At 44.6% G+C, this 10,199-nt stretch overlaps 1 protein-coding gene across 12 annotated transcripts in view; it reads left to right on the forward strand.

Moving 5' to 3' along the window:
* msi2b (musashi RNA-binding protein 2b) overlaps positions 1-10,199 on the forward strand; it is a 297,133-nt gene that overhangs the window by 39,804 nt on the left and 247,130 nt on the right. The gene's annotated exons all lie outside the window — the stretch shown is intronic.

Consider the following 10,199-nt stretch of genomic DNA (forward strand, 5'->3'; position numbering starts at 1 on the left):
AGCCATAGCCACTACTTAATTATCTCTTTCTCACGACTTGCTAAGTCATGGCCATGACTAAATTATCTTGTTCCCACACCTTATGAAGTCATTAATTTTATTTATGTGGGTTATCACCAGTGGAACTCCATATAATAGAGACATTTTAGATATTGTGTCATGTCAGAAAGGGGGGAAACGACAACAATAAGGATACTTTTCGTGTGATCTTGTAGTCTTGGGTTGCAGAATCGTCGTAATGCTGAGCTAGCGAGACACCGTCCAGCCTTTTTAAGTGTTGGAACCGAAAACTGGGAAGTAAAATCTTTGGGAAAGCTTGGTTTCCTAATAGATGATAGTTTTCTTTGGCTCGTTCTGTCACACCAGTCTCGGGTAAGGTTGTCGTGTTGGTTAACGAGAATGACCATTAGGCCGAGCAGCGAGCCAATCAAAACCCTAACTGTAACGTCGCGTGAGGCGAGTGTCTTTCTTGTTTGTATGTCGTTTTTTTTTTTTTCTCCCTCTTTTTCCAGTTGCCACATGCCCCGGAATATTGTGTAGTCCTGTTTTTATTACAGCAAGGCTTTCTGTCTTTGACATCTATGTGGAGCAGATAGGACATATTAGTGCATTATTTGTTGTGCTGTTGCCTCTCCATTTACCGTGTGCGGGGCTGTCACTGCATAATGGTGTGCATTCTCAGCTCTGCAGTCCCTCCAATAATGATGACTGCAGGAAAGGGAAACTAGGTTATTTTAGGCTGTTAGTGTTCCTATCAGGGAAAGCGTGCTGAGATTCTTTGTGCCAGAGAGGGTGTTATTTACCCTCGTGTTTATGATATGATTGCCAAGGGTAACAGCATATCAGATGTCTCTGAAATAGATCATTTCCAGGCGCAATGAAGAACTTGAGAATTCTCACTGGTTTATCCATTACGCGCAGTACAAACGTTGGTTTGAATAGATGAAAGGCGTCATTGTATTTGTTTAGATGCGATCCGGGCGGAATGTATAATGTGAGCCCATGGGCTCAGCGGAGTACTGTATCACGCAAAACAATGTAAGGCTGACGCTGGTGGGGGAAACACTGAATCAGAGGTTCACGAAAGAGGGTTTGGCTCGAGTTTGCGTGATGAAGACCGTTTCTCATTCTTCCCCCCTTCCCGCTTAACACCAACCGCCAAGCTGTTGCTCTTTTCATCGCCACCCTCACCGGCAGGTGAAGGCTGAGTTAATGGACCTGCTGGATTTTGACGTAATCATTTCCACCGCTCGGCCACTTTTGAAATATGGATGGCGTGCTATTCTGGGACTGAATGGGGGGAAAAGTGCAAAGAGACCAGGAATAATTGAGCGTGGGGGGCTGGGTGATTTTTTTTTTTTTATATTTTAGTATTTTTATTTTTTTTCCCTTTCCTTCTGCTTCTTTTTCTTTTTCTTTTTGCTCACTTAATTATTATTTTAGGAAAGTGCCTGTTCTGTTGCTGCTGCTGCTGCTGGTTTGGCACGGCCCCAGTCTCTCCGGGCCCTGTGGAGGGGGAGCAGGGGGAGCGTCAGGGCCGAGGAAAAGAGGAGTGTCATTAGGAGGAGACAAGCTCTGCCAGAGGAAGGCCTGGGCTGTGGTCTCCTGGGTGTCTCCTTTGCTGGAGGAACTCGCCCACTAAGGTTTCCATTGGGGCCCATTTGAGATTATGACTCTGATCTCTCTCTTAAGATGTGCAAAATCATCTGTGGTAACGGCTGTATGAATTATGCACGCTTCTCAATCCCTGACTAATCTTCTCTCTCTGTCTCTTTCTATTCCTCTCTCTCCCTCTCTCTCTTTCTCTCTCTCTCTCTCTCTCTCTCTCTCTCTCTCTCCCTCAATCTTTCTATCCCCTACTCCCCTACCCCCTCTTTCTCTACCCTTCTACCCCCCCTCTACCTTTCTGCCCTCACTCTCTCCATCCCTTCTCTGTACCTCTCTCCCTCTCTCTACCCTTCCCTCTACCTTTCTACCTGTCATTCTCAGCCTCTCTCTCTCTCTGTGTACCTTTCTGCCTCTCACACGCTCAGCCTTTTTTCTCTCTGCCTTTCTACCCCCCCTCCCCTCCCTCTCTCTACCCCCCCTCCCCTCCCTCTCTCTACCCCCCCCTCCCCTCCCTCTCTCTACCCCATCCTTCTACCTTTTCTACCTTGGCCATTCTCAGCCTCCCAGCCTCTGCCATTCTCTCTCTCTCTCTCTCTCTCTCTCTCTCTCTCTCTCTCTCTCTCTCTCTCTCTCTCTCTCTCTGTCTCTCTCTGTCTTTTTCCTCTCTCTCTCTCTTTTTCGCCCTCCCTCTCACTCTTTTTCCTCTCTTTACTTTTCTACCTCTGTCATTCTCAGCATTTCTCCCCTCTCTCGCTTTACCTTTCTGCCTTTCACTCTCTGCCCCCCCTTTTTTCTATCTCTTGCACGCTCAGCCTTTCTCCTCTCACTCTGCCTTTGCAACTTTCACTCTTAACCTCCCCCCCCTCTCTCTCTCTCCCTCCCTCTCCCTCCCCATCTCAGCCTTTCTCCTCTCCCTCTACCTTTCTCTCTCTCTCTCTTTCTCTCTCTCGCTTGCTCTCTCTCTCGTTCTCTCTCTCTCTCTCTCTCTCTCTAGTTCTCTCTCTTTCGTTCTCTCTCTCTCTCTCTCTCTTGCTTGCTCTCTCTCTCGTTTTCTCTCTTTTTCTCTCGCTCGCTCGCTCTCTCTCTCGTTCTCTCTAGTTCTCTCTCTCGTTCTGTTCTTTCTCTCGTTCTTGTTCTCTCTCTCTCTCTCGTTCTCGTTCTCTCTCTCTCTCGTTCTCGTTCTCTCTCTCTCTCGCTCTCTCTCTCGCTCTCTCTCTCGCTCTCTCTCTCTCATATTGCGGTGAGGTTTTGCTTGATAGATCCTGGGCTGACTTTGGAGTGTAGTTAAATGAAGTGTATCAGCTGCCTCCTCCTGTGCCTGACCCTTTTGCCCTTCTCATCACTTTTTCTTTCCAGGCTAATAAATGCTGTCAGAAAAGCCGCAGGTCGGAGGGCGGAAAAGGACAAGGCTGAAAAATGAACTTTTCTCTCTCCTCTTATCAGTCGTTTTGCCCCGCGCTAATGAGTGAACTGTACTCTTACTCTGCCTGGCAAGACCCCCCCTCCCCCTTTCTGTTCTGTGTGTTCTGACTGGAGGCCGGGTGGCCTGAAAATACCCGCTGCCCAGTGACGTGGGCATTGGGAGGTGTCCAGTGCTGCTGATGGCTGCTCTCTGTCTCTCTCCCTCTCTGCTCCATGACTTTGACGCCGCATGGAAAAAGTTCTAAATTTAGCAGCGAGGTTTGTTGCTGTGGCTGTTTGCTCCAGTCACCGGAGTATTTATATGTGAAAAGCTCTTAGGTGTTAATGATTGTGTGGCACAGGGAGAGGCAGAGAGGGTGAAAGAGGCTCTCTGGCTCTCCGCTTCATAGGTTTCATCTGGCCGACGTGCTTTTCCTCCTTTTCGCCGCCGTTTCCTGTGTGTTCTGGTTCGTTTGAAGTGCACAGCTTTACCCCTCCTTTGCACCACACACCGCCCCCCCACGCTTCTCTGGGTTACACAATCCCCCCTATGCTGTCAGAGAGCACTAGCCGGCAACATTAGCAGCACCTGGAGAGAGGCTGCGCCCCCAAACCCCCCTCCCTCCTGCACCCCAGCCACACTCTTCGCCGTGATGGACTCTGTCAATGGAGCATATGGCTTTCCTGCTAATCAGCACTTCTGCCCACTCTCTGCTAATTTCTACCCATTCAGCACATGTGCGTCACGCCAGCCTGCCTGATTTTATTTATTTATTTATTAATTTATACACACGTTTTTTTTTTTTTATTATTTATTTTTTTTTAGTTTTAGTCCTTTTGCCGTGTCATTAATGATGAACTCCACACAGTTTACGTTTGTTGCTTGGCTGGAAATTGGAGAGGTTGATGAGAAGGCTTCTTCATGCATGGACAATAGCATGTTGACCCATCCTACAGATACTTAGGTATATATGGGCTGCTTGCCAACGGATGCTGAGCTGCAGAAGGTTGCATCACTGATGTGTTCTCACCCAGTGAACCTAGAGAGAATTTTCGACTGTACTAGAAATGCTAGAATCTCTAGTATGAGAATTGAACATTTTCTATAGAAGTTGAAAGACAGCAGCTCGTGAATCTGATACAGCTAGAGTTTATCCCCTCCACTGTTCTGCTAAAGAACAATTCCTCCTAGTCGTGCTAAAGTCACAGACAAACAGAAGACACTTTGTACATTTAAATGTGTTTTTTGTTGCAGAAAATGGGTTGTTTGCTTTAATTATGCTTCAGCAGGTGCTGCATTCTTGTTGTGGCAATTGGACTTTGATCAAAAAAATAAAAGCAAAACAAATGTAAGCGTTTCCTTCTCTATTCTGTCGACAGCATATTGTGTTGTGGCAAGGAAACAGGATGCAAGGGGATGAAATCAATGGGGGGTTCTTTGAACATGTGGAGATCTGAACTCCTCATAGCTTTGGTTTACTAATTCAGGTTTTCCAACTAAGTGATAACAGGCTAAGGATAGACCTAAGGATAAAGGCATGACCTAATGACCAGTGGCCCTGGCCAGAGCAAATTCAGAGCCTATAGACGAGTGACCACTTATATTGGCTTTTTTTTTTTTTTTGGTTGTCTTCTTGGTCAGTCAGTCTGTCTTGTAGGAATGTGTTACCTGTAATCACTGTGCCGACTTATATGGTTGTGTAATATCTGTGATGCTCCCCCTTGCCCAGCTGGTCTGCTGGTGTCATAGACGCTAATCCACTGTCAAATCAGCTGTAGTATCTACACTCCAAAAGATGTATATTTGTTCCACTGACTGCCCAGTGGAATCACACAACCTGGATCGGATGACATCAGGGACAACAAGATACGGTCACCACAACACCAGTGTACTTCGTAATGCAGTAGAAGTATACACACAAATAAGCCTAACCATTAAGACCACCTACTTAATATGCTGATGGTTACCTGCGGGCCACCAAAACAGCTCATTCTGCAAGGCCTGTGAAGGGGCCTTTGGTATCTGGTATCAGATCCTTTAAGACTGATCAGTAGTGAGGTGGATCTGCTTTGTGTCTGGCATAAGTCCAGTGCATCGCACAGGTAAACAGCTGTAACCATTACTACAAATTTCCTTGATGATCCTTGGGCGTCTAACGACCTGTTGCTGGTAAACTGTTGATAGTTACCCATGACCTCAAGCCAGCAAGCCTTGCTGTTTTGGCGATGCTTCGACCCAGTCGTCTGGCCAAAACAATTAGGTTCTCAGGTCTTCGGGTCTTCATGGCTGACTGTTTCGCCATTGACCACAAGAACTGCCTGTTTAGTTACTGTCTGATGTATGTCTGAGACCTTGGCTATGGGATACAGGATGCCATTGTTACAGGACAATCAGCATCATTTGCTTCATTGCTTCATCAACCTAAAGTCTGTTTGTTAATAGTGAATACAGTTGACAATAGCATATTTCTATGACTTAGTGACCTGTGGCCACCATGGTCCGCTCCCATAGCAACTAAATGAATGTAAAACCCTCCATGTTTTCATGTTTTCATATGAATATAACTATAAGTAATTCAAATTAAGGGGGCTTGGCTCTATTATAGCCATTATACTGAACACTGTTCTGTTAACATCCCATTTTGTATATTTTGCACAGCAACAGTCAGGACACATTACATACTTGTGCACCACTACCTTAAGTAGGTCTGTTAGCACCAGCCCTGTGCTGTTTGGCAGGCTGGGCTTCTAAGGAGAAGAGAGAAAGGTTATTAATGGGGGGCTGTGAGTTTTGATGGACCTTTGTGGTCTCGCACCTGCAGCAAGTGCTGCTGGGAGGAGTGCCAAATGAGGTCTGGACAAAGGCTGGACAGAGGCTGGGGCAGTTCAGCACAGGTGCAGGTGACCAGACAGGTCAGAGCCATGATGACATTGCTGTTTCAGACGACGGATGACGTAGTCTCACCTGAACCCAACTACAAACTAGTGGAGCCAGCAACTTCTTCCATAAGTTCTAGGCATGGGCATTCAGTGTTGGGCAAAAAGCCAACGTTGCCAATGTTGAAGCATGTCTTCTTGGGGGGGGGGGGGGGGGAGGGGGAGGAATTATCAATATTAATAAGCCCTGTGCTATCAAATAATATAATGCCTTTATTGTGATTTGTACTTGTACAATACAGTGACATTGTTCTCTTCCCATGTCGCAGCTTAGGAAGCCATGGTCAGAGTGCAGTGTGCAGGGCATCCTGAAGCAACAGTAGCAGCTCAGTGGATGCAGATTTTAAACATGCAACACTATTAAGGATTGCTCAGTACTGTAACCACTGAATCACCACTGGTCCAATCAGTTGTGTATAGTAGTTGAAATCACCTGAGACGGAAAGATGATGCTGGCAATCATTAGTCTTTTATCTATTCTTATTACTATTTGTTGTTAAACAGGGATTCTGCCACATCCAATAGTTTGATACCAACCTCACCAAACTAATTTGAGGTTAGGTGCACTGCTCAAGGCCACCTCAGCCATGGATGCGGTCCCTAGCCCGCTTCTTTAACCTATAGACTTGTATTAGGAAAGAAACACTAAATATATACACATACATACATTTGATTAGCAATTCTGTATTTGTAATTATACGTGTCTGTCTCTGAAAACAACTTCTCTAATTACTAATACTAATAATGGCACAGCAGCCTTCATTAGGCATCATGTCTTTTAGTTTCCCCTAGAAAGAACAGCACTGCTAGCTTCACTGTAAGCCGTGAAGGTGCTCAAACCAGCACACACTAAAACAGCTGTAGGGACAGTACATAAAGCATGGGCTCACAGTGTGACAGCATGCTGAAAAAAAATGATGAAACTTCAACAGGTTTGACAGTGTTTCAGATTGTGCGAGCTAACAATACTGTGTGTGTGTTGAATATCACAGTTTACCTTACTGTTGAACATCTGCACACGTCTAATTGGTAGACCATGCCTCTCTTTAGGTTCTACTAGGCTCAAACAGTTAGTTTGAGATGTGCAAAGTGAGCCAGAGAGCAGGGCTGCGTGGTGCTGGATTCAAGCTTGAATTGATATGTTGAATGTCTGGCGCTACCAGGTATACAGTGGGCCGAGTGAGTTAATGACAATGTTAGCCAGAACAGTTTGACAAATGAGTGTGTGCTTCAGGCAAAACAGCATGCCGGGCCTGACAGCGTGGCCGTGCTTTATGAGGAGACATAAAGCGCTCACTGCAGCATTTAGGAGTGGGGAAAGAAGCGGCACCCTCTCTCGCTCTGCTGGAGCGCCGTGCGAGAGCGCTGGGTGCTTCACTTCCACCTTTAATCACCAGCTTGCACCAGACAAACAGCACAGCTCTGGCTGAAAGCGGCTCTTTAGGGAGCGCTAATGATGCCTTTACACAGTCCAGCCATGCCCTTCAAGTCCACGTTGTGCTTTTTCTCACATATTACCTTACAACTGCATTGTCTTTTTCCGTTTTGCTGAGCGGGGCGGAACCGGTCTGGCGCGGCCCAACAGGAAAAATGAGCCGGCATCACTTCGCCGCCGGCTGCCGTTCTGACGTTCTTTCCCCCATTACCAAAGCTTGACATTTGAGAGAATGGCCTTTTCACTCTAGGGTTCTCTGTCAGCGCTTACAATTATGTGTCCTCTGCTGCCTTGCGCTCCTGTGTTTTGCTAAACTTAGCCCCTCGCGAGCACAGGTTGACATTACACGTCTTGAATCGAATAGTAGTCGTCTTGTTTCCGTTGGTGTATTTGGTGTGTTTTCATGTGTGCTGCTTGGTAGACTGTGGTAAACATGCCGTGCTCCAGTACAACTGTGTTCAGATCCCAGCAGAGTAAGGAACAGACATCCTGCCAAGGCAGATGACGAGAGAGAGAGAGAGAGAGAGAGAGAGAGAGAGAGAGAGACGGAAAGAGGTAGTGGTAGTGGTGGTGGTGATCGGGGTGGGTGGTCGTATTTAAATTTTCCATGAAGAAAGCTTAAAAATAGACTCTCTCAATGCAAACAGATAGATAGAATACATTTCTAAGGGCAGAGTCTTTACTGTCCTAAATACAGAAGAGACAAGCTACTGGGTACAGTTTACGAATAACGTGATAGCCCTGATATATGTCCGACGTATCCTCCTCTGATAAGCAGCATAAGTAACAAATTCCCTTCAGGTAAGATAAGGCCCTTTTTTTAAATTATGGGAGTCTCTTGGAAGATTTTCCTTTCTTCCTCCAGGATCTGTCTTTCAGCCTGGAGATACTGTAGGATACAATTTGCCACAACAGATTCACCATAGGCAACAAGCACTTTAAGTGCGCTGAACAAGTATTGAGAGAGAGAAAAATCAATTGGCATGGTAGAGTGTGCTGGGCCAGGAGACAAAGAGGAGTGTTTTCTAACCTGACAGCTGGAGGAGGAGCTTGGCTTGCAAAGCACTCTGGAGAAAGCCCTCTCCGTTGTGATTCTCACGCTGTATCCGTTCAGATATGAATGAAAAATGATAGAGCCAATAATCACAGTGAATGCCCGTATCATGAGTATTACATTATTTATGTAATCAATTGGTAAACTGTAAAAACCTCTTGGCCTGAATCATGTTTTGATTCATGTTCTTCAGTATGCGGCTAATCTGACATGAATGAGGTCTGACTAGGCCACTGATAACGGTAGGAAGTTAAAAAAAAAAAAAAAAAAAAAAAAAAAAAGGAGTGAAACTGCATGTCTACATGTGTAATATGGGTGCATTACAGGTGTACCAGTGCATGGAAAAGCATCATGACATTGCTGTGCAACAGTCTACTAGTGGTCTACATTTCCTGTAGAACTCCCACAGGAGACACGGCAATATCCACCAGGAGCAGGACAACACAAATCTGTAGAGAAATCCAGTGACTTAACAAACAGATAATCAGAATAATAGTAGAATAAGAAAATTGATGGACTCATTCCAACTAGTTACAAAGCAACAAATCCCAAATAGGCTGTAGGGATGAGTATTAGGCTGTGGTATACTTGCTGTTAACCACTGTGCTTATGCACCACTCATCTGCGTACCTTTAGTCTGGTGCGAAATTCAAAGCTATATGCACTAAAGACTAGGTCAGATGGCCTCCCTTGGTTACTATTTCTGATTTAGGACAACAAGCAGCTGTGCAATTTAGCAGTAAGCACAGCTGAGCAGACTATTCGTCCCTTAAACAGCCACAATTGTGCATAGCCTGCCAAAACTAACGGAAAACGCATATCCTGGTGCATATGGCCTTTAATAATAACCGTAAACCGGTGTCCATATTGGAGAAGCTACACTGATGCACTAGATGTCTGAATGTTTGTCGACACCCTTTCTAATGAAAGCATTCAGCTACTTTTAGATGCACTTATTGCTGACAGAGATGTGCAAATGCACACACACACATTTGTTAGTTCCTGTGGAGAAGTATTGCCAGTAGATTAGGACCCCTCTGGAGTAGATAAACATGAGGCCTGGGCTTAAGGAGGGGTATAAAGCCACCCAGCATTGAGCTGTTAAGCAGTGGAACTGTGTTCTCTGGAATGATGGTGCTCCATCCAATAATTTTGGGCTCAGTTGGGGAGTTGAGAATGAGGTGTGGTGGTGATCATCTGACATCACTAAGCTCTTCCTCACAGCAATGCTCCAAAATCTAGTAGACAGCTTCCCTGGACAGCAAAAACAGGATGAACTCATTTTGTAAGACCTTGATTTCAGAAGAAATATGAATGAGCAGATGTCCCAATACTTTTTTTTTTTTATTTTTATTTTTTTATTTTTTTTTTACATATTGTGTGTGTGTGTGTGTTTGTGTGTGTGTGTGTGTATATATATAATATATATATATATATATATAATATATATATATATGTGTATATATATATATATATATATATATATATATATATATATATATATATATATATTTTTTTTTTTTTTTTTTTACATATTGTGTTTGTGTGTATATATATATATATATATATATATATATATATGTATATATATATATGTATGTATATAGTGCTTTGAGTTTACGAGTTTCAGATGCATCGGTTGGTCATGTGTACAGAGTTGCTGTCTTTCAGAGTTGTTGGTTTTGTTCACGTACAACTGATTGACGCATTTGGATCATGTAAATATAATGCACCATGTTTTCCAGTGTATACAGCATGTGAGTA

The sequence above is a fragment of the Salminus brasiliensis genome, chromosome 11, assembly GCF_030463535.1.
Source record: "Salminus brasiliensis chromosome 11, fSalBra1.hap2, whole genome shotgun sequence".
NCBI classification, from domain to species: domain Eukaryota; kingdom Metazoa; phylum Chordata; class Actinopteri; order Characiformes; family Bryconidae; genus Salminus; species Salminus brasiliensis.